At 41.8% G+C, this 25,924-nt stretch overlaps 1 protein-coding gene across 1 annotated transcript in view; it reads left to right on the top strand.

The window, feature by feature from the left end:
• Positions 1–25,924, top strand: part of LOC145392221 (ficolin-1-like) — a 105,380-nt gene that overhangs the window by 571 nt on the left and 78,885 nt on the right. The gene's annotated exons all lie outside the window — the stretch shown is intronic.

The raw sequence follows: 25,924 nt of genomic DNA, 5'->3' as shown, positions 1-25,924 counted from the left end.
CCCCTTCACTACACCACGCTTCCCTGAACTGAGATAGCAGTCTGGAAGTATGCAGAATTAAGTAAAAGTAAATAGACTTTGGACAGAAAGGTTACTGGAGATTGCATCGAACTCTCTCCTTCACTTAAGTCTTTTCGAAAGCTGATCAAAACTGTCTGGTGGGAACGTAAATAACAGTAAAATTTTGATCTTAGTGACAACGACAAGAGTTCATTTGCTCTAGTAGTATGATGTCATTATTTTGATCTGTAGTGCCTCCAGATGATTTTCATTAAGATGATGGAAGACGTTTTGAACGATAGTTCGATATAACTTTCACTTTACCCCTTCCCTACTCTTTGGTAATCCATAGAGGAGTAAATTGGTTTTGTAATAGCATGAATCATGGCTAATACAACGTGCACTGAGGATAAAATCTAAAGATGAACAGAAGCCACCTTTAAGCTGAAACACTTATTTGTATTTACAACGAATTGCATAATCATAGCCTTTGTAGGTGTGAGAAGGATAGAGCATATACATGGTGTTCCAAGAGTTGACGTAATAGACTTCAGGAGGTGATTCATCGAGCCATTCTAAACCATAAATATTTTATGAACATATTAAGTTGGGCAGCAAGAATATCAAGTTTCCAGCGTTTGTTAAACAGTTAATTTCTTCAGCTAAATTACATTTTGATGCACCCACATTGACGGCGAAATGCAATGCGTGTCCCTAACTGCGATGCCTGCTGACTGAGTCACTGTACCTTACAGGATGATGGGATCCAGAGTTTATGTAAGATGTATTAAACGATGAGGGGAACAGTTGTGTCATGTGTGCGTCTGAGGTGCGTCTCGGGTTTACGGTGTGCATCTGCACTGTTCCAGAGGGGTTTGTTTAGAGAATATATATATATATATATATATATATATATATATATATATATATATATATATATATATATATATATATATATATATATATATATATATATATATATATATATATATATATATATATATATATATATATATATATATATATATATATATATATATATATATATATATATATATATATATATCTATCTATCTATCTATACGGTATATATATGTCTATATCTGTCTAACAATCTCTCTTTCTCTCTCTCTCTCTCTCTCTCTTTATGTCCCCACCCTGCCTTAAGATGGGAAAGGAGGTCCGGATGATGATGATAATCAGCATAAACGGATGATGATTATATATATATATATATATATATATATATATATATATATATATATATATATATATATATATATAAAGAACTTTAAGAATAGGAAACTGGAATGTTCGAACTCTCAATCAGGCTGGTAAAATGGAAGAACTTATTTCAGTGTTCAAGGAATACAAGATGGATATTTGTGCTCTTACAGAAACAAGGTTGCTTGGAGTTGATAAAATGAATTTGGAAGATGGTATTACTATGTTGGTTTCTGGTAGGAGTGATGGAAATCATTACCAAGGAGTAGGCTTACTACTGAGTAGAGATGCTTGCAAGGCACTATGTGAGTTTGAACCAATTAATGAGCGCTTGCTTTATGCTCGCTTAAAATCTGACCATGGTAATATCAGTATGGTTGTAGGGTACGCTCCGACAAATGAGGCTGCTGATGAAATGAAGGATGACTTTTATGAGAAGCTGCAGGATGTAGTGAATAGAGTGGCAAGACATGATGCGTTAGTTTCCATTGGTGATTTTAATGCGATTGTTGGCAGTAGTAGGGATGGCTTTGAAGATTGTATGGGTAAGGAGGGTGTTGGTATAAGAAACGAAAATGGGGTGCGACTTGCAAGCTTTTGTTTGGCAAATGACCTTATCATTGGTGGAACTATCTTTGAGCATAGAAAAATACATAAGACTACTTGGATTTCACCATGTGGTAAATATTGTAACCAGATTGACCACATTGCAATTAGCAGAAGGCATAGAAGTTATTTGCAAGATGTTTGCGTAAGGAAGGGGGCAGATATAGGTAGTGATCATCAACTTGTTGTGTCAAAGATTAAAATAAAACTTAAGAGAAACGTTAATGGTAATTGTACAGGAGGTAATAATTATGATTTGGATGAGCTGAGAAGTGATGAGAGCACGAGGGAAAAGTTTCGGTGGGAATGTAGGAACAGGTTTCTAGTCCTGCAGACTTTGATGGAATCTGAAGACAATGATATTAATCAAATGTGGAGAGAGGTGAAAGAGGTTTTGCATGAGAGTGCTAAGGTTGCTATTAAGAAAAAGGGAAAAGCGAGAAGGAAAAAGTAGATGTCAGATGAAACATGGAATGAAATTCAGAAAAGGAAAGAGGCTAAGTTAAGAAGTGAAGAACAACATGTTGATGGCCAGGTAGTTGAAGTACTTAGAGCAAAGTACTGGAGTTTACATTCTGAAGTAAAAAGACTCGTTAGACGTGATAAGAGGAGACTATATGATGAAAAGGCGACAGAGACAGAAATTAAATTAAGTAAAAATGACGGTCAGAGCACAAGAGTAGCGTATCAGGCCATAAAGGAGTTAACTGGGACTGAAAGGAGAAGGAAGGAAATACCTGTACGAGATAGAAATGGTAATTTGATGACTAAAGATTTGGATATAAAAGGAAGATGGAAAGAGCACTTTGAATCTGTTCTAAATAGACCAATCCCAGCTGAAGAAGACATTTTGCCAGCCGAGAGAGATTTGCAGATAGTAACAGGGGATATAACTTTGGAAGAGGTAGCAAAATCTATAAAGGAGTTAAAGAATTTTAAGGCTCCAGGTGAGGATGGAATATTCCCTGAAATGCTTAAGGTGGAAAATGACGAGTTGATGAATGCGCTTTTGAAACTTTTTAATGTGGCTTGGGATAATGGTGGAATTCCAGAAGAGTGGAAAAATGGAGTGATTATAAAAATACCAAAAAAGGGAGATTTAAGTGTGTGTGGCAATTGGAGGGGGATAACTTTGACACCTGTAGTTGCAAAAGTCTTTTCCAAAATCTTGTTGAACAGAATAGAGCCAGTAATTGATAAAATTTTAAGAGAAGAACAAGCTGGATTTAGAAAGGGTCGAGGTTGTAATGATCAGATTTTTATTGTAAGGCATCTAATGCAACAAGCTAATGAGATGAAAATGCCACTTAACATGTGTTTTGTGGATTTTGAAAAGGCGTTTGATAGTGTTTCGCGTGGAGCTATGCTGAAAATTATGAGATTCTATGGTATACCAGAAAAGTTTGTAAATATTATTAGAAGCCTGCATGAAGGTACTTTTTGTAAGGTAATGGTGGGTGGTTCTTTGAGTGATCCATTTCAAGTTAGGTCAGGAGTGATTCAAGGAGGAGTTCTTTCGCCATTGTTGTTTGTTTTGGTTATGGATTATGTTATGAAAAAGGTTGTAAGGAGAACAGGTGCAGGAATTAACTGGACAGAAAATAAGAAGCTGATGGATTTGGACTATGCTGATGATATTGTACTGATTTGCGGAAGTATTTACGAGATGCAGAGGGTGCTCGATTGTCTGGTGGAGGAAGGAGAAAAAGTGGGATTGGTAATAAATTGTGGAAAGACTGAAATTATTAATATGAACGTGGAGAACCAAATCGATTGTGTAATTGGGAATAATGTGGTGAAGAATGAAGAAAACTTTAAATATCTGGGAACGATTGTATCATCTAATGGATCATTAAACAATGAAATTGAGGAGAGGATTAGACAGGCTTGGCGAGCTGTTGGAATGTTGAAATCTGTTTGGAATAATAATATGCTTTCGGTACATACTAAAGTGAAAATTTACAAGTCCATGGTTAGACCAATTTTAATTTACGAGCATGAGTCATGGTACAGTACAATTGCAACAGATCAGAAAGTATTAGGATTTGAGAATAAAATACTGAGAAGGCTTCTTGGGGTAAAGTGGCAAGACAGAGTTACAAATGAAAGAGTAAGGGATATTACGAGAGTGGAAACAGTTAATGAATATGTGAGACTGTTTCGCTGGAAGTGGCTGGGGCACATATACAGAAAAGAAGGTTGTTTAATACAGGATGTGCCAGAGTGGATTGCTAGAGGAAGAAGAGGTAGAGGTAGGCCGAGGGAAACCTGGTTGAGGACAATGAAAAAAGAAGCAGGAGAGGAATGTTGGTGGGACCTGAAGGAGATGGCAAGAGACAAATATTGGTGGAGAGAGTTCATTGAGGCCCTATGCATCCCGTGGGGTGCCACAGGAAATGATTGATTGATTGATAGATATATATATATATATATATATATATATATATATAATGGATGCAAGAGCATATTGAGGGTGGGTGGGTGGACTTCCTGACCACCACTTGGTGATGGTCAGAATCAAGGTCCAGGTAAAATGGAGAAATAGGAGAAAGGAAGGACTGGAGGAAGGAGTAGTTGCAAGGAGAGTGGAAAGGTTACAAGAGGATGAGAAAAAGGCAGAATATAAGAGAAGTGGAGGAACGATTGGGTAAATATGAACTGGACCAGATGGGAGACGTGGAAGGTGTGTGCAAGATATTCACAGAAGAAATATGTGTAGCAAGTGAGGTGGTGTGTGGGGTGAAGAGAAGACAAACGGGGGTGCAAGGAACAGCGTGGTGGAATGAAGAGGTGAGACAGGCTGTGGCACAAAAGAAGAACGCATATAATGAATGGATGAGAAATATGGGCGTGAAAGAAGTTGAGAGACGGAAGAGAGAATTATATCTAGAAAAGAAGAGAGAGTTGAAAAGATCAGTAAGAGAGAGTAAGATGAAAGTGGATGAAGAATGTGGTAGGAATTTGAATGTCAGGTGGAGGGAATGTAAGAAAATGTTATGGAAAGTGGTAAAGAGAGTCAGACAGGGTGGCAATGAAGTTAGTAGAGGAGTAAAGATAAGAATGGTAGATTATAGTTGAGAAGGGAGAAAATGTGAGCAGATGGAGAGAACACTTTAATGAATTGTTGAACATAGAGAAAGGAAGTAATGCGAGTATGAGTGGCTGGGGAATGGCTGGGAGGAGAAGCGAGGTGAGAAAAACAGGAAGAAATCAGAAGGATAGAAGTTGTGGAAGCAATGAAAGTCAAAATGGGGAAAGCCTCAGGAATTGATGGAGTGTGTGGTGAAATGCTGAAGCATGAGGGAGAGATAGTAGTGGAATGTATGTGGAAGATGTGCAGATTGGCGTGGGAGGAAAGGAGAGTCCCGGAGGATTGGAAGTCAAGTATAAGTATTCCCTTGTACAAATGGAAAGGGGAAAAAGAAGTGTGTGGTAATCATAGGGGCATTTGTCTTCTTAGTATACTACGAAAAGTATATGGTAGGATACTTATTGACAGAGTTTGGGAAAGAACAGAGGAATTAGTTGGAGAAGAACTGGGAGGTTTTAGGAAGGGAAGAGGTTGTGTAGATCAGATATTCATTCTTAGATCTTTAGTGGAAAAGTTTCTAGAAAAGGGAAAGAAGTTGTATGCAGCTCTCATGGATTTGGAGAAAGCATATGACAGGGTGGATAGACAAGGATGGTGGAAAATATTAAGAATCTATGGTGTAGATGGAATGTTGCTGAATGCTGTGAAGAGTATGTGTGAGGGTGCTAAGGCTACAGTGCGTGTGCATAGTGAACTGAGCTTTTCTATTTGAAGGTTGGACTGAAACAGGGATGTGTCATGTCTCCATTGTTGTTCAATCTGTATATGGATGGGGTTATAAAAAAGATACAAGGTTGGGCAGTGGATGTTGGAGTGGCCTTGGTGAGAGAGGGCAGTTTTTGGAAACTCCATGTACTGTTGTTTGCAGATGATACTGTGTTGTTAAATGAAGACGAAGGGGAGCTGCAAGGCTTGGTGGATGAGTTGGGGAGAGTGTGTAGGAAACGGAATATAATGGTGACTGTAGGGAAGAGTAAAGTTATGGCCTTCGAGAGAGGTGAAGTCAGTGAATGTACAGTGAGGCTGGATGATGAGGAAATGGAAAAGATGAGTACGTTTAAGCACTTGGGTAGTGTGATGAGTAAGGATGAGAGTCTGCAGGGTGAAGTGCTTGAAAGGGTGCAACAGGGAAGAAAAGTTGCTGGTTCCTTGAAGGCAGTGATAAGAAACAGGGAAGTGAGCATCGAAGTGAAAGCATTGTGAACTCTAACGTATGGAAGTCAAGCTTGGACGTTGTTGGAGGGACACAAGTCAAGAGTGAGAACAGTGGAAATGAGTTATTTGAGAGGAGCCTCTGGAGTCACATGGAGAGACAGACTGACAAATGAAGATGTGAAGAAGTGTTGTGGTGTGGATGTCGATGTAATAGGAAGCGTTAGGAGGAACACATTGAGGTGGTTTGGCCATGTGGAGAGGATGGAGTGAGAGATTGACGAGGAGAGTGTATGTGAGTGAGGTGGAGGGGGAGAGAGGGAGGGGAAGGCCAAGGATGAGATGGAGGGATGGAGTGGAGAGGTATATGAGTGAAGGGGTTGTGAATTGGGAGCAGGGCAGTGAAATGGCGGGGAATAGGGTGACGTGGAGACAATTTGTTTGAGGCCACCCCGTATAAGGGATTAAGACGTCTGGAAATATATATATATATATATATATATATATATATATATATATATATATATATATATATACATATATATATATATATATATATATATATATATATATATATATATATACATATATATATATATATATATATATATATATATATATATATATATATGTATATATCCCATTGGAGACCAGTGCCCAGAGTATTGGACAGAACTGGGATTTTTCAAGTGTTTATAAAGTAGGGAACCCCGGGTAGGGACCTATGAGCGTCGCGACTATGAGTCGATAAGCGGAGGGCGGTACGCTTAGTGCCCTCCCAGTGCAATGCCTCGCCCAGCACCCCTGGGATCCAATGGCTTAAATATATATATATATATATATATATATATATATATATATATATATATATATATATATATATATATATATATATATATATGTATATATATATATATATATATATATATATATATATATATATATATATATATATATATATATATATATATGTGTGTGTGTATTACAAACACAGTATAGCACACAACACGTTATATTACACAAACAAGATATATTGCACAGAGGAACAGCACTATGTGCGACCCAGGTGTGGTATATCGCACAACACTAGATATGTCACAAAGTACAGGGTGTTTCAAGAATAGTGTTCATAAATTCTAGAATGAACAGAGTAGGAAAAATCTATCTATCTATCTATTGCCAGACGCCTCAATCCCGTTTTGGGTGGCCACAAACAAATCGCCTCCAAGTAGCCCTGTCCCCCGCCATTTCACTGCCCTGCTCCCAACTCACACCCCCCTCTCTCATATACCTCTCCACCCCATCCCTATATCTCATCCTCGGCCTCCCCCTCCCTCTTCCCCCCTCCACCTCACTCACATACACTCTCTTCGTCAGTCTTTCACCCTCCATCCTCTCCACATGACCAAACCACCTCAGTGTGTTCCTCATAACGCTCCCTATCACATCCACATCAACACCACAACGTTCCTTTATATCCTCATTCGTCAGCCTATCTCTCCACGTGACTCCACAGGCTCCTCTTAAATAACTCATTTCCACTGCTCTCACTCTTAACTTGTGTCCTTCCAACAACGTCCAAGCTTCACTTCCGTACGTTAGAGTTGGTATCACAATACTGTCATGTAGTAACTTTTTCACTTCCATGCTCACTTCCCTGCTTCTTATCACTGCTTTCAAAGAACCAGCAACCTTTCTTCCCTGCTGTACCCTTTCAAGCACTTCACCCTCCAAACCTCCATCCTTACTCATCACACTACCCAAGTACTTAAACGTACTCACATTTTCCAATTCCTCACCATCCAACCTCGCTGTACATTCACTGACTTCACCTCTCTCAAAGACCATCACTTTACTCTTCCCTACATTCACCTTCAGATTCCGTTTCTTACACACTCTCCCAAACTCATACACCAAGCCTTGCAGCTCCCCTTCGTCTTCACTCAACAACACAGTATCATCTGCAAACAACAGTACAGGGAGTTTCCAAACATTACCCTCTCTCACCAGGGCCACTCCAACATCCACTACCCTACCTTGTACCTCTTGTATTACCCCATCCATGTACAGATTGAACAACCATGGAGACATGACACATCCCTGTTTCAACCCAACTTTCAAAGAGAAAAATTCACTTAGTTCGCCTTCCACACGCACTGCAGCCTTCGCACCATCGTACATACTCTTCACAGCATTCAACAACTTCCCATCTACTCCATATATTCTCAACACTTTCCACAATCCTTGTCTATCCACCCTGTCATATGCTTTCTCCAAATCCATGAAAGCCGCATACAACTTCTTTCCCTTCTCTAGAAACTTTTCCACTAAAGATCTAAGAATGAATATCTGATCTACACAGCCTCTTCCCTTCCTAAAGCCTCCCTGTTCTTCTCCAACTAATTTCTCTGTTCTTTCTCTAACTCTGTCAATAAGTATCCTGCCATACACTTTTCCTATTATACTAAGAAGACAAATGCCCTTATGATTACCACACACTTCTTTTTCACCTTTTCCTTTGTACAAGGGAATAATTATACCTGACTTCCAATCCTCCGGGACTCTACCTTCCTCCCAGGCTAATCTGCACATCTTCCACATCCATTCTACTATTATCTCTCCCCCATGCTTCAGCATTTCACCACACACTCCATCAATTCCTGGGGCTTTCCCCGATTTAACTTTCTTCATTGTTTCCACAACTTCTATCCTACCGATTTCTTCCTGTCTTCTCACCTCCCTCCTTCTCCCAGCCATTCCCCAGCCACTTATACTCGCATTACTTCCATCCTCTACGTTCAACAATTCCTTAAAGTGTTCTGTCCATCTGCTCACTTTTTCTCCCTTCTCCACTAGTAATCTACAATTTTTATCTTTCACTCCCCTGCTAACTTCACTTCCACCCTGTCTTACTCTTTTCACCTCTTTCCAGAACATTTCCTTACAGTCCCTCCACTTTACACTCAAATTCCTTCCAAATTCCTCATCCATTCTCTTCTTACTCTCTCTTACTAATCTTTTCACCTCTCTCTTCCTCTCTACATATAACTCTCTCTTCCGCCTCTCAACTTCTTCCACGCCCCTATTTCTCATCCATTCATTGTATGCTTTCTTCTTTTGTTTTTGTACCACAGCCTGTTTCACCTCTTCAGTCCACCACGCTGTTCCTTGCACCCCCCTCCGTCTTCTCTTCCTTCCACACACCACATCACATGCTGCACATATTTCTTCTGTAAATATGCTACACACACCTTCCACGTCTCCCATCTGCTCCAATTCATATTTGCCCAATCGTTCCTCCACTTCTCTCTTATACTCTGCCTTTTTCTCATCCTCTTGTAACCTTTCCACTCTCCTTGCAACTACTCCTTCCTCTCGTCTTTCCCTTCTTCTATTTCTCCACTCTAACTGGACCTAGATTCTGGCCACCACCAAGTAGTGGTCAGAGAGTCCACTCCCCCAACCTCTATAAACTCTAGCATCCATTATACATCTTCGCATCCTTTCATCCACACACACATAATCAATCATTGCCTTCCTTTCATTCAGTTCACCACCCACCCTTCTCATCACTCGCCATGTATACCTGTGGATCATTTTATGCCTGAAGAGGGTATTGGCTACCACCATCCCCCTCCCAGCACAAATGTCCACTAACGCACTCCCATTCTCATCTATGTCAGCAGGCACACCCCACTCACCAACTATTCCATCCACCTTCGCATTCCCAACTTTACCATTCATATCACCAATCAAAAACACTCTCTCATTCCTTCCAAACTTTTCCATGCACATTTCTACATTTGTCCAGAACTCTTCTCTCACTCTTCTAGCACGATCTTGCGTTGGCGCATACACACACACAATCACCCACATTTGTATTCCAACTTTCAACTTTACCCACACAATCCTTGACCCAACTGATCCATACTGTCTTATGCTCTTCTTCCATCTTTTACTCACAACTATACATACTCCTTCCTTCGCCCTCTCATTCTCACCTACTCCTGCACATATACCCCATCCATACTCCCATTCTCTCACACTTTCTCCTCTCCATTTTGTTTCAGTTATTCCACATACCTCCACTTTCGCACCCTCAAGCACCTGGACAATCTCTCTCTCTTTCACCTCATCATTCGCTCCTCTTACATTCCAAGTACCCATTACCAAGTCCTTTGTCCGGTCCTGAGTCGTCATCGTTTGGTCAGTCCTTGTCCGAGGCTTATTGTTTGTTTTTTTAGTTAGTTGTTTTCCGGGGAGGGGCACTAACCCTCCGCCAACCCTTTTAGTCGCCTTTTACGACAAGCAGGGATACTGGGGGAGTATTCTTGAAAAACCCCCCTACCCCCAGAAATAGGAAAAAATAAATATACTTTACATGTGAGAGTTTTCGGAATTTGTCATATTTACCGTGATATTACACATTTTGTTTAACCTGCCCCATCCCGACCACTTTTCCACCACTGACTCCCCCCAATCCCGACCATTTTTGGAAAAAAAATTTTTGGCCCATACCTCCGCTTTTGGTGAGAAACATCGAAAAATCATAGAGAAATCGCTCACCTGAGGTTTAGAATACTAGATACAGGTACCAGTACCTCCTCACCTTACTGTATTTTCTATCAGGTTGGCTGCAAAGAAAATGATTTCTATGGGAGTGTAACCATTCCACACCACTCATAAACGGTATTTGTTTATTTATTTGGTACGAATTTATATGTAAGAAAGAGAATATTGGTTTTCACACAGTAATATAGGCAATATATGCATTGTTTCACTCATGAAACACAACAACATACCTGACCTTTTTTTGGCGACATTACATGATCATCATTTCTGACTGTTTTTTCCTCTAATGCTATGTAAAAGTTTGTTCCCCACATTGTCATCGATTGGGGAATCACTCTGGCCCTGAATTTCGTACCGTGGCATGACATGGCTTTACTGGCCAGGTCACTGGTAACAGGTGAATTGCTGAGACAATGGCATGCAGGGGGGGTGGGGAGGTCATGCTGGGTAAGGCATTGTCCCTGCCTGGCATCCTGTAGAGGAACGTGTCCTGTGTATACATAACAAATATCACTCGTGAAAATTGAAAATTGTGCAAATAAGGGACATTGCAATTGATTCGCGTTTATGAACGTCAACGGGATTGGCAGTGACAAAACGTGTCAATGGGACGCCACGGGTTAATAGGAAACACTAGGGGATGAAAACGATCAGTAGCTTACCATCACCTCAGTACCTTTATTTTTTTCATAATCATGTGTACACTGATGTAATGTACACTATTAACAAAACCTACATAAATGTGAACCTGAAGCAATAAATCATGTTTGCCTCATGGGTTTGAATGAAGCTTCGTGATTTGAAGGTACTGTGAAAAGGTGAGAGAAAGAAGGATGTACCGGCAGTCTTAAATCAGCACCGTACATGGACCCATACATGTCTGCAGAGTACACAGATATGTTACTTACGTTGACTGCAGCAGGAGGAAATGCAGCTGAAGCAGTAAGGATGTATGGTGAGCAATATCCTAACTGGAGGCAACCATCTCAGCCTACTTTCTTCCATGTAGAACGACAACTATGGGAATATGGCACTCTGAATCCACGTGCAGTAAACAAAGGAAGGCCTCATGCTGAGCACCTACTCGATGTAGAAGAGGTTGTTCTCAATGCCATCGGAGATAAACCATCTACAAGTACACGTTGACTTGGTGCACGATTTGGTGTGGCTCATGCATCTGTATGGAGAATTGTAAACAGACAAGGCCTGTACCCGTATCATCACCAGCCTATCCATGTTCTGACCGAATGTGATCATCCCCAGTGAGTGGATTTCTGTAGGTGGCATCTTACTCATGCGAGGGAGAACAACAGTTTTCTTGCACATGTTTTGTGAAGTGATGAGGCTATGTTCACAAGAGGTGTAATGCTAAACCAACATAATACACACACATGGGTGGCAGAAAACCCACAGGTAACAACAACAAAGGGACATCAAGAATGCTTTGTGATCAATGTGTGGGCCAGTATTCTTGATGATCGTCTAATCGGACCACTTTTGCTACCACAATGCATACACCAGATTTCATCAGGATGACCTCCCCATACTACTTGAAGATGTGCCCCTCAGAACGTGTATGCAAATGTGGTTCCAGCATGATGGGGCTCCACTCACTTTGCACAAGGTACGAGGGTTTTCTTTAATGCTATGTACCCTGACAAGTGGATTGGCCGCGGAGGTTCCATTGCCTGGCCACCTACATCACCTGACCTAACTCCACTTGACTTTTATCTTTGGGGACACCTGAAGAGCAGGGTGTATGCTACACCAGTCAACACCCTTTAGGAACTGTGGCAAAGAGCTGAAGGGGCGTGCAAAGAACTAAGGAACACACCAGGGATATTTGAATGTGTATGCCAGTCACTTCTGCACCTAGCCCAAGCCTGTAACTATGAGGGGGGGAGGAATTTCAAACACCTATTGTAAGTCTGTAGTGTACAATACATCGGTGTACACAAATATATGAAAAAAGTATAGGTACTGAGGTGATGGTAAGCTACTGATCGTTTTCATCCCCTAGAGCTTCCTATTAACCTGCTGCATGCCAGTGCCATTTTAAAACGGTCTGACACAGTGCCAGTGCCGTTTTTAAATGGTCTAAATTAAAAAACTTCACTGTGACTGCATTTTTCAATATTCGCCAGTAAAAACTGGCATGTAAGGTAACTGTTCCTCTACCTTCCCCCAGGCTGTCAAGGCCATACACTCACTTGCTACCCCCCTCACACTCACTCTGCCTCGCTCTGCCTGTGTGCCTCACCCAGTGCTGTACATAGTGAAGGCTTTTGTAAATATTTTCATGTAAGTGTAAGTTGTAAATATATTCTTGTAAATGTCAGGACTATATAGTGAAGTCAAGTTGTACATACCTTCTTGCAAGTGCCAGGACTGTACGTGCCGAAGTCAGGTTGTACCTATCTTCAAGTAAGTGTAAGATAATGCATTTACAGTGAGAAAGACACGCAAATTGTGATAGATGCTTAAGTAATAAGTGATCAAAAAAGTATACTGAACATTGCTATACCTTCCCAGCATAAATACCTGAGTATATCTTTCATAGAAAACGGCTTTCTGTCAAGTACGTGGTGAGCGTGAGAGAGTGGCTATACCTGTACACGAGTATGCAAGACTGAATTAATCTCATTTTTGAACCTCGGTGAGTGTTTTAATTGCGAAATTCGTTGTTACCTCATCAAAATCTATCATTTTAGCCAAAAAAAAAGTCAATAAATGGCCGGCACTGGGGTGACCCAGAGGGCCAAAAATAGCCGGCATGCGGCGGGTTAAACACAAAATGTGTAATATCACGGTAAATATGACAAATCTCCCAAAATGTCACATAGTAAAGAATTTTTATAATTTCCTACTCTATTCATTCTGGAATTTATGAACACTATTTTTGAAACACCCTGTATACATCAAGGGGGGATGAAGATCCCACAGAACTACGACACTGTAAGTTAACACCAATATGACACAGGGGTCGCGATATAAAAATAGGGGAATGGGCGAGACATATAAGGGACCACAGATATTACACAGGGGTATGGATATTACACACAGGGGTGTCAGGCAATACACAATGGATCACAAATAGGGGCGATGCAAGGGGGGATAGAGAAAACTTGTCAGGGGTTGAGTATGAATGTTGCACAGGGTAGATACACGCCTGGCGTTGGGGACATGTTAAGGGAGGGGCATTACTGTGGTACACAGGGGCACGACACTCTGGACAAAGGGAGGTGGGGCTCACACAGGATCTATAGCACTGGGTATTCGATGGGAGTGTTGCACAGTGTGGGTTGGGTCATCTGCGGGTGCTGGGGCTCGCCCAGGGCTACGTCGCAGGTAAACACAGGTGACAGCCTGGTGTGGGAGGAAGGCAGTCAAGAATACATTGCTGATGGGGGCACAGGTCTTGGACAGGGTGCTCAGGTGTCCAGGTTGAGCTGGAGGGCGGTGTGGTGGGCGGCCCTTTCCTGGTGTGGGCCCTGGGAGTGTGGTGGCCCTCTGAACTGAGGCGGAACTGGACTACAAAGCACACAGCATGGCTCCTGCCCTTGGCCATGGTGGGTGTCCCGGGGACAGGTCCTGGCTGGTCTGGGCCTGGGGCCAGCTGCAGGGCACCCCTCGATGTCCGGGGGCTGCGGTCTCGCCGAGAGGGAGAGGCCATCAGGGGTTGGCTGCGGCCGCTCGCCCTTGGGGGAGTCCATCAGCTGCTGGGAGCGTTGGGGGCTGGGCTGCAGGGACAGGACACCTAAGCTCACAATGGGTTAGCTCCAGTTACTCTTCGACGGGGACCCTGTTGGGGACCAGTCTCCACCCTCTGTAGAGGAGGGGGAGCAGGAGGGGTGTCTCGCTTGGCCTCTGGAGGGGTCGTCTGAGCCAGAGACAGCAACCTTGCTGGGAGCCTCCCAGGTAGTGGAGGAGGGATGACTGGTGGCCTGTCCCTCAGCCAGGTGGGCCTAGCAGACCCTGCCAAAGCTCCACTCCGGGACAGAGGAAAGAGGTACGGAGGACACTCCTTCTGCCTAGTAGGTCCGGGGAATGCTAACCAGGCTCCCTCCTGGGGTAGTGGTCAAAGGAGATCCAGGGGACACTCCATCAGGCTGACAGGTCCGGGAGGCACTGCCGGGGGACCAGTCATCCCAGGGACAGTAGGAGGGGAAAGCCCGGCAGGCTTTCTGGCTTCGGCGGCAGGTCCAGTGGACTCTACTGCCCTCCTGCTGTTGGGGGAAAAGTGCAGCTGGGGGACAAACTGGTGGTCTCTCCCCCGGTGGCAGATCCGGTGAACACTATGATGGGACCCCGCCGCCCTCCTGCGGACTGCAAGTGAATATCGTTTGGCTGATGGTCAGAGATGCCTGCTCCTGAAGGTGGGTGGCAGAAGGAGAAGATCCGGTGGGCACTCCTCCTACAGCAGATCTGGGGCATACTACTGTGCTGGTGCTCCCCTGGGGTAAAGGAGGTCTGTGAGCCCTTGAAGTCACTCTTCCTCTTGTGGAAGCAGGTGCGGTGGACACTGCTACCGAGGGCCTACTTGGGACTGTCAAAGGGCAAGTCCCACCCCAATTCTGGCAAGCGCTCTCCCCGCCGGAGGGTAATGCACCAAGTCAGAGAACTTCCTGTGGGTCTGGCTGCATGAATGAGGGGCATACGGTCACGGGGGACATGAGACGGTGTAGTGCAGAACAGCACGGGACACATGAAAGCCCTGTGCTGGCCTCTTCTAGGGGTGGCTGTCACGTTCCCGTGTCCTCCTCCTGGGGTGGTGGTGTTGGGGTTGCTCGGTTGGGTGGGTATATGTATATAGATAGATAGATAGATATACTCTCTATCTATCTATCTATTGCCAGACACCTTAATCCAGTTCGGGGTGGCCACAAACAAATTGCCTCCTCGTTGACCTGTCCCCCGCCATTTCACTGCCCTGCTCCCAACTCACACCCCCCTCTCTCATGTACCTCTCCACCCAATCCCTCCATCTCATCCTCGGCCTCCCCCTTCCTGTCCCCCCCTCCACCTCACTCACATACACTCTCTTCGTCAGTCTTTCACCCTCCATCCTCTCCACATGGCCAAACCACCTCAGTGTATTCCTCCTAACGCATCCTATCACATCCACATCCACACCACAAGGCTCCTTTATATCCTCATTTGTCAGCCTGTCTCTCCATGGGACTCCACAGGCTCCTCTTAAATAACTCATTTCCACTGCTCTCACTCTTGACTTGTGTCCTTCCAGCAACGTCCAAACTTCACTTCCATACGTTAGAGTTGGTATCACAATACTGTCATGTAGTAACTTTTTCACTTCCATGCTCACTTTCCTGCTTCATATCACTGCTTTCAAGGAACCAGCAACCTTTCTTCCCTGCTGTAACCTTTCAAGCACTTCACCCTCCAAACCTCCATCCTTACTCATCACACTACCCAAGTACTTAAACGTATTCACATTTTCCAATTCCTCACCATCCAACCACACTGTACATTCACTGACTTCACCTCTCTCAAAGACCATCAATTTACTCTTCCCTACATTCACCTTTAGATTCCGTTTCTTACACACCTTCCCAAACTTATCCACCAAGCCTTGCAGCTCTCCTTTCGTCTTCACTCAACAACACAGTATCATCTGCAAACAATAGTACAGGGAGTTTCCAAACATTACCCTCTCTCACCAGGGCCACTCCAACATCCACTACACTACCTTGTACCTCTTTTATTACCCCATCCATGTACAGATTGAACAACCATGGAGACATGACACATCCCTGTTTCAACCCAACCTTCAAAGAGAAAAATTCACTCAATTCACCATCCACACGCACTTCAGCCTTAGCACCATCATACATACTCTTCACAGCATTCAGCAACTTCCCATCTACTCCATATACTCTTAATACATTCCACAATCCTTGTCTATCCACCCTGTCATATGCTTTCTCCAGATCCATGAAAGCCGCATACAACTTCTTTCCGTTCTCTAGAAACTTTTCCACTAAAGATCTAAGAATGAATATCTGATCTACACAACCTCTTCCCTTCCTAAAGCTTCCCTGTTCTTCTCCAACTAATTCCTCTGTTCTTTTTCTAACTCTGTCCATAAGTATTCTACCATACACTTTTCCTATTATACTAAGAAGACAGATGCCCCTATGATTACCACACACTTCTTTTTCCCCTTTTCCTTTGTACAAGGGAATAATTATACCTGACTACCAATCCTCCGGGACTCTACCTTCCTCCCAGGCCAATCTGCACATTTTCCACATCCATTCTACCACTATCTCTCCCCCATACTTCAGCATTTCACCACACACTCCATCAATTCCAGGGGCTTTCCCAGATTTAACTTTCGTCATTGCTTCCACAACTTCTATCCTACTGATTTCTTCCTGCCTTCTCACCTCCCTCCTTCTCCCAGCCATTCCCCAGCCACTTATACTCGCATTACTTTCATCTTCTATGTTCACAATTCCTTAACCCGCCCCGTCCCGTCGACGTATGGGCACATTGCAACATTTTGCATTTGCCAGTCCCGGTGACGTACTGGTACGTCGTGCAATTGCAAGGTCCCTAATTTGCACAATTTTCAATTTTCGCATGTGATTTTTTGTACGTATACACCGGACACCTTCCTCTATTCCTCTACAAGATGCCAAGCAGGGACAATGCCTTACACCGTATAACCTCCCCCCTCCCCTCCTCTTGCCATTGTCTCAGCAATTCACCTGTTACCAGTGACCTGGCCAGTAAAGATATTCAGGGCCAGAGTGATTCCCCAATTGATGACAATGTGGAGGGCAAAGTTTACATAGCATTAGAAGAAGAAACAGTCAGAAATAATGATCAGGTAATGTGGCAAAAAAAGGTCAGGTATGGTGATTAGTTAGTGAGTGGAACAATGCTTATAATGCCTATATTATTGCTTGAAACCAATGTACTCTCATACTACATATAAATTCGTACCAAGTAAATAAATAAATACCGTTTGACTTGTGTGAAATAGTTACCCTCCCACAGAACTCGTTTTCTTTGGTGCCAGCATGTTAGAAAACCCAGTCAGGTAAGGAGGAACTCGTACCTGTATCGAGTATTTTTAACCTTAGGTGAGCGATTTCTCTATGAATTTTCGATGTTTCTCACCAAAAGCGGAGGTTTTAGCCAAAAAAAAAATTTTTGAAAATACCTCGGGATTGGGGGATGTCGGAGGTGTGGAAAACCTCGGGACGTGACAGGTTAAAGTGTTCTCTCTATCTGCTCACTTTTTCTCCCTTGACCACTAGTTATCTATCATTTTTATCTTTCACTCCCTTGCTAACTTCACTTCTACCCTGTCATACTCTTTTCACCTCTTTCCAGAACATTTTCTTACAGTCTCTTCACTTTACACTCAAGTTCCTTCCAAATTCCTCATCTGCTCTCTTCTTACTCTCTCTTACTAATCTATTCACCTCTCCCTTTTTTTCTACATATAACTCTCTCTTCCGCCTCTCAACTTCTTCCATGCCCCTATTTCTCATCCATTCATTGTATGCTTTCTTCTTTTGTGCCACAGCCTGACTCACCTCTTCATTCCACCATACTGTTCCTTGCACACCCCTCCGTCTTCTCTTCATCCCACACACCACATCACATGCTGCACATATTTCTTCTGTAAATATCCTGCACACACCTTCCACGTCCCCCATCTGGTCCAAATCATATTTGCCCAATCGTTCCTTCACTTCTCTCTTATACTCTGCCTTTTTCTCATCCTCTTGTAACCTTTCCACTCTCCTTACAAATACTCCTTCTTCCCGTCCTTCCCTTCTTCTATTTCTCCATCCTAATTGGACCTTGATTCTGGCCACAACCAAGTAGTGGTCAGAAAGTCCACTCCCCCAAACTCTATAAGCTCTTGCATGCATTACACATTTTCGCATCCTTTCATGCACACACACATAATCAATCATTGCCTTCCTTTCATTCAGTTCACCACCCACCCTTCTCATCACTCGCCATGTATACATGAGGATCATTCTGTGCCTGAAGAGGGTATTGGCTATCACCAACTCCCTCCCAGCACAAATGTCCACTAATGCACTGCCATTCTCATCTATCTCAGCAGGCACACCCCACTCACCAACTATTCCATCCACCTTCACATTCCCTACTTCACCATTCATATCACTAGTTAAAAACACTCTGTCATTCCTTCCAAACTTTTCCATGCACACTTCCACATTTGTCCAGAACTCTTCTCTCATTCTGCTTGCACGATCTTGCGTTGGCGCATACACACACACAATCGCCCACATTTGTATTCCAACTTTCAATCTTACCCACACAATCCTTGACCCAACTGATCCATACTCTCTTATGCTCTTCTTCCATCTTTTACTCACAACTATCTATATATATATATATATATATATATATATATATATATATATATATATATATATATATATATATATATATATATATACATATATGTATATATATATATATATACACACAATATATATATATATATATATATATATATATATATATATATATATATATATATATATATATATATATGTATATGTGTATGTATATATATATATATATATATATATATATATATATATATATTGTGTGTATATATATATATATATATATATATATATATATATATATTTATGTGTATATATGTATATATATGTGTATATATATATATATATATATATATATATATATATATATATATATATATATATATATATATATATATACATATACATATATATATATATATATATATATATATATATATATATATATATATATATATATATATATATATATATATATATATATATTTATCTATCTGTCTATCTATCTATGTATATATAATCTATATCTATCTATATCTATCTATCTATCTAAAAGTGTGTGAAGAGTTTTGTTATTTGGGAGGTGAGCTAGCTTCGTGGACAGAGTGAGGAGTGGTTGGAAGTTCAGGGAACTGTTGCTTCTCCTAACACTGAGAGGGCTCTTCCTACGTGCTAAGGGATCTTTGTATGCACCAGGTGTTAGGAGTGTATTGCTGTATGATAGTGAGACCTGGGCAGTAAAGGAATAGGATATTATCAGGCTCTAACGTACATAATTGGCAAAGATTAGGTGGATGTGCGTCACTGAGTGCAAGGACTGGGGGGGCTAGGTTTATGATGAAAGAGTTGAGAGGTAGGATGGAACTGGAGTGTATTGGTGTTGTGGTGAGGAGAGGTAGATTGAGGTGGTTTGGGCATGTGGAGAGAATGGGGGATGATAATAGGGTGCAGAAAGTAAGCAGTGTCAATGTTGAGGGAAGGATACTGAAAGGTAGACTGAAAAAGACCTGGGACTAGATCACTGAGTGTGACGTCAGGGTTAAGGGACTAAATAGGGAAGCTGCCAGAGATCAAGCAGCATGAAGAGCCGCCATTAGGTGACCAAGTCCGACGTATACAGACATATTGGAGCCATCAAAAATGAAAATGAAAAGATATATATATATATATATATATATATATATATATATATATATATATATATATATATATATATATATATATCTATCTATGTATCTATATATATATATATATATATATATATCGATCTATGTATAGAGGGGTGTATCTATATATATCTATATATATATATATATATATATATATATATATATATATATATATATATATATATATATATATAATCATCATCATAATCATCGTCCGGACCTCTTGTCCCATCCTGGGGCAGGGTGAGGAATAGCTATGTCCGGATAACCCAAATATGCCCAATCCAATGAGCCACGCTTCCATTCACTCATCATTCAAGCCCCTGGAATCCTGGCTCTATCGGATACGCCAAAAACATTCAACACGTTCTGTAGCTTCACATAAACGTATCCAGTAGAGTCATTCCGAACGCTGCCGCGTTAAAAAGGGGTGCCAAATCCCTGATCACGCACTTCTCCTCACAACACTCATCCAGCGAGCTCGATCTCTTGTCAGTTTAGGACTTCCAAATCTCTCTTCTTCACACACTAATCCATCATATCTCTCCACCTTCTCCTTGGCCTACCTCGCCTCCTCCCTCATTCAAATTCGCTCAGGTATACCTTTTTCACTACTCTATTGTTATCCAATCTCTCCACATGACTAGACCATGTCAGCAAACTCTCTCTCCAATTCTGGTGTCCACCTACTTCCTCACTCCACATCTTTCACGAATCGCATTATTTCGGATCCTACCCACCCTCTTCACTCCACATACATTCCTCAACAGTCCCATCTCCACTGCCCTTACTCTTGACTTTTCATTTTCATGCCACAGTATAGTCTCACATCCATATGTTAAACTTGGCATTAACACTCCTTCATGCAAGCATCGTGCAGCTGCAGCACTCAAGCGTCTGTTTCTTATCAAGGCCTTCATTGCACCAGCTACTTCCTTGTGTCAATCTACTTTCCACTTCTTTTGCACATTTTCCTATCTTTTCTATCACTGTACCAAGGAACTTGAACTCTCTCACAAATTCCAGTCTCTGTCCATTTACTATAACATCGCACTGGGAGTCACCTTCTCTCTCAATAACCATCACTTTACTCTTTTCTGCATTTACTCTCAAGGCACGACGCTCACAGACAGCAAAACTCTGTACTAGCCTACCAAGTTCTTGTCCGGTATTTGCAAGCAGTACTGCATCATCAGCATACAATAAATTTGAGATATTCCATCCATTACCATTAATTACAACATCATCCCCCTCTCCATTACTCGTGTTTTTACTTCTCTCATCACCCCATCCATCCATATATATATATATATATATATATATATATATATATATATATAGAACAACCATGGGGACATCACACTACCTTGTCGTACGCCCACACCGATCATGAACCATTCCCTTAGATTCCCATTAAGCCTTACACATGCTTCACTACCATCATAAAACTCTTGACGGCACGTAGCAGCTTACCATCTACACCGTACATGCGCAAAACTTACCACAATCCTTCTCTGTCCACTTTGTCGTATGCTTTTTCCAGATCCATGAATGCAAAAACACCTAATGGTCCTTCTCACAAGCCCTCTCTGCTATCTGTCTCACCGCAAATATTTGATCTACACATCCTCTGCCACTCCTAAAGCCACCCTGTTCATCACTGAGTAGGACTTCTGACATCTCTCTTACTTTCTCCATAATAATTCATCCATACACCTTCCCTACCACATTCAATAAACTTATGCCACGATAATTCTTGCACTCACTTCGCTCGCATTAATTTTTGTACAGGGGTACAATCACAGACTTTTTACACTCTTCTGGTACGGTTTCACTCATCCATGCATTCTTAAATATCTTCAACAAGCACTTCATTCCACTGTCTCCACTACACTTAATCATCTCTGCATAAACCTCATCAACCCCAGCTGCGATCCCATTTTTTAGCCACATCCCAGCATTCTCCACTTGTGCGAGTGTCATGTCTCCTGGCACCGCATTCCTTCTCTGCACACCCCCAAACCCAATCATGTTTACAGCAGCTCTGCTCTCTCTATTTCCATTCATCAGGCTTTCAAAATATTCTTTCCATCTGGTCATTACTTCATCTCCATGGTTTAATAAGCTACCACCTACATCCTTCACACCATCACATTTCTTTCCACTTTCACTTCTACCTTTTTGGACCTCTTTCCAGAATAACTTCCTATTTTCAGAGTAGTTTGCATTGATTTTTCTTCCTGGATCTTCATTTACTCCTTCTTTTTCCTCTTTACTAGTCTCTTTTCGTGCTTCTTGCTCTCAATATATATATATATATATATATATATATAGAAATATCTATCTATCTATCTATCTGTCTATCTATATCTATATCTATCTATCTATCTATATCTATATCTATCTATCTATCTATCTATCTATATTCACTCATATATCATCATTATCATTATCCGGACCTCCTTTTCCGCCCTAGGGCAGGATGACGAGTAGCAGCTTCCTGATAGCCTATGTTTGCTTAACCCTCCTCAGGCAGACCTACAGTTTCACTTACAACTTAGGTACACCCGGGTCTGTCAGACCCAGCTTTTAAAAAATGCTGTAGTGTCACACATGTTTCATATAATAAATTCCTGAATATCGTACAATGTATTAGGTCTTATCAGTTACAAAACTATGTGAATAAGTTTCAATTCTCTGAACTCCACATTAAAAAAAAAGAAAATGCCAAACTAATTTTTTTTTTTTTTGCAGTCACCATACACGAAAACAAAGAACACTATAAGCCTAGCACTTGTGTCACAACTTGAGGAATGGAGGACCTTCATTATGGGCATAGTGAATCCTACACAGCATAAAATCAACTTGCAAACTCGTAGTGAAAAATTCTTTCCCCTTCTCAGGTACACCTGGGTCTCACAGACCCGACATGCAATGCTGAGTGATATATTGCAAAAACATTCAGAGACACGAAAATTTCACCGCGTTCTGTAGTTTCACATATGCATGTCTGATAGAGCCAATCCCAACGCTGTCACGTTAAAAAGGGGTACCTATTCTCTGGTTATGCGCTTTTCCACTCAAACTTTATCCAGCCAGCCTGGTCGCATGTTTGTTCCTTAGTTTCACCAACTTCCATACCTCTTTTCCTCACACACTAACCACATCCCTCCACCTTCTTCTTGACCTACCTCGTCTCCTTCCTCCTTCAAATTCGCCCAGGTATACCTTTTTCACCACTTTATTGTCATCCATTCTCTCCGCATGACCAAATCATCTCATTACACTCTCTTCGTTTCTGGTGTCCACAGACTTCCTCACTCCGCATCTTTCACATACCACATTATTCCATATCCTATCTACTCTCTGTACTCCACATACATTTCTCAGCAGCCCCAGTTCCACTGCTGTTGCTCTTGACTTTTGATTTTCATGCCACACCATAGTTTCACATCCGTATGTTAAAGTTGGCACGAACATTGCATGCAAGCCTCGCGCAGCTTTTTTTTTTTTTTTTTCATGTGTCTGACTATGGGCACAGGCTTCACAGCCTGTTTTCAAGGCTAGCAGTCCTCCTTCATCCTATAAACCTCTACATGTCACCACTTCGGCGCTAACACCCACCGACCATACTGAATACATGGTAGGGCTGTCTCATATCGGATTGGTGTATTGGTATTAACGGGGGTATTTTAACGACATGTCGGCGGGTCTTCTGGTAGATCAGTAAATTCTGTTTTCATTAAATTCAAATCCTTAAGCTGTTCCCTGCCCCAGCGGGGATTTGAACCTGGGTCCGGTAGGACCGCAAACCATCTATCTACCGACTGAGCTACCGCCTTCCCCTGCAACACTCAAGCCTCTTTTTCTTATCAAGGTCTTCATAGCACCAGCTACGTTCCTTCCTTGTGTCAATCTACTTTCTCCTTTTTTTGCACATCTTCCTCTCTTTTCAGTCACTGTACTCAGGTATTTGAACTCTCTCACCAATTCCAGTCTTTCTCCATTCACCATAACATCACTCTATGAGTCGCCTTCTTTCTCTATAGCCATCACTTTACTGTACTCTTTTCTTCATTTATTCTCAAGGAACGACGCTCACAGACTTCTAGAAAACTCTGCACCAGTCTATCAAGCAATTGTCCGGTATTTGCAAGTAACATTGCATCATCAGCATACAACAAATTTGTGATATTCCATCTATCACTATTCATTACCGACGCCATCCCTCTGTTCTTTACTCTTGTTTTTACTTCTCTCATCACCCCCATCCATATACATATATTAAACAACCATGGGGACATCACGCAATCTTTGCGCACGCCCACATTGATCGTGAACTATTCACTTAAGATGCCCATTTATCCTTACACATGCCTCAATAGCACCATAAAAACTCTCAACAACACCTAGCAACTTACCATCTACACAGTACATGCGCAAGACCTTCCACAGTCCTTCTCTGTCTTCTTTGTCGTATGCTTTTTCCATATCCATAACTGCCATAAACACCTTATTATCCTTCTCACACGCCTTCTCCACTAACGTCTCATTGCAAATATTTGATTCACACATCCTCTGCTACTTCAAAAGTCACCCTGTTCGTCACTCACTAGGACTTTTGACATCATTCTTACCTTCTCTATAATAATTTTTCTATATACCTTTCCTACAACACTCAGTAGACTTATGCCACGATAATTCTTGCACTCACTTCTCTCACCTTTATTTTTGTATAGGGGTACAATCATAGCCTTTTTCCTCTCTACTTGCACTCATCCATGCCTTCTTACATATCTCCAACAAGTACTTCATTCCTCTCTCCCCACTACACTTAAACATCTCTGCACATACATCATCAACCCTAGCTACTTCCCCCCCCCCCCTTTTTTTTCCGCATCACAGTGTTCTTCACCTCTACGAGTGTCAAGTTTCCTAGCACTGCATTCTTTCTCTGTACATTTCTAAAACCAATCATGTTACTAATCGCTTTGCTCTCTCCATTCCCATTCATCAGCCTTTCAAAATATTCTTTCTAGCTGGTCCTTACTTCATCCCCATGGGTTATTTATCTACCACTTACATCTTTCACACTTTCACACTTCCTTCTACTGTCACTTTTACATTTCCACCTCTCTCTCCAGAATAACTTCCTATTTTCAGAGTACTCTGAATTCATTTTTCTTCCTAGATCATCAATTGCCTTCTTGTTTTTCCTTTTCACTAGTCTCTTTAAGTGCTTCGTGCTCTTAGTACTTTCAGCTCTTATTGCAACTGAACCTATGTCCTGTATCCACTCTAGCCACTTCTTCCTCTTTTCCTCCACTGTTCTCTTAACCTCTTCATCCAACCATGCCGTACCTTTCTTCTTTGTTGTTACTCGACACACCACACACCGCTTTTGCATTCCTAACTAAACAATCCCTGTATGTATTCCACAGGCTGTCCAAATCAGTTTCATTCCAGTTCGTTGATTGTAACTCCTCCCTTACTTTGGCCCAGTATTCAGCTGCAATTTCTCTGATCCTCAGTTTCTCGACTTTCAGTCTCTCTCCTTGAATGCTCTTCTCTCTCTTAGTCCACCTCACTCCTCTCAGCTTTATCTTGCATACTACAATCATATTATCTGTCGAACCTCCACATCGTCCTCTCACTGCCCTCATATCAGCAACAATACCAAGCATCGATTTCACTACGAGCACGTAATCAGTCAATTTCCATTCACCATGATCGCCATTCCCTCA

This window comes from Coenobita brevimanus, chromosome 2 (assembly GCF_032717465.1).
Source record: "Coenobita brevimanus isolate Jiangsu-jjx chromosome 2, ASM3271746v2, whole genome shotgun sequence".
Classification (NCBI taxonomy): Eukaryota; Metazoa; Arthropoda; class Malacostraca; order Decapoda; family Coenobitidae; genus Coenobita; species Coenobita brevimanus.
This window is presented reverse-complemented; position numbering and strand designations above follow the sequence as displayed.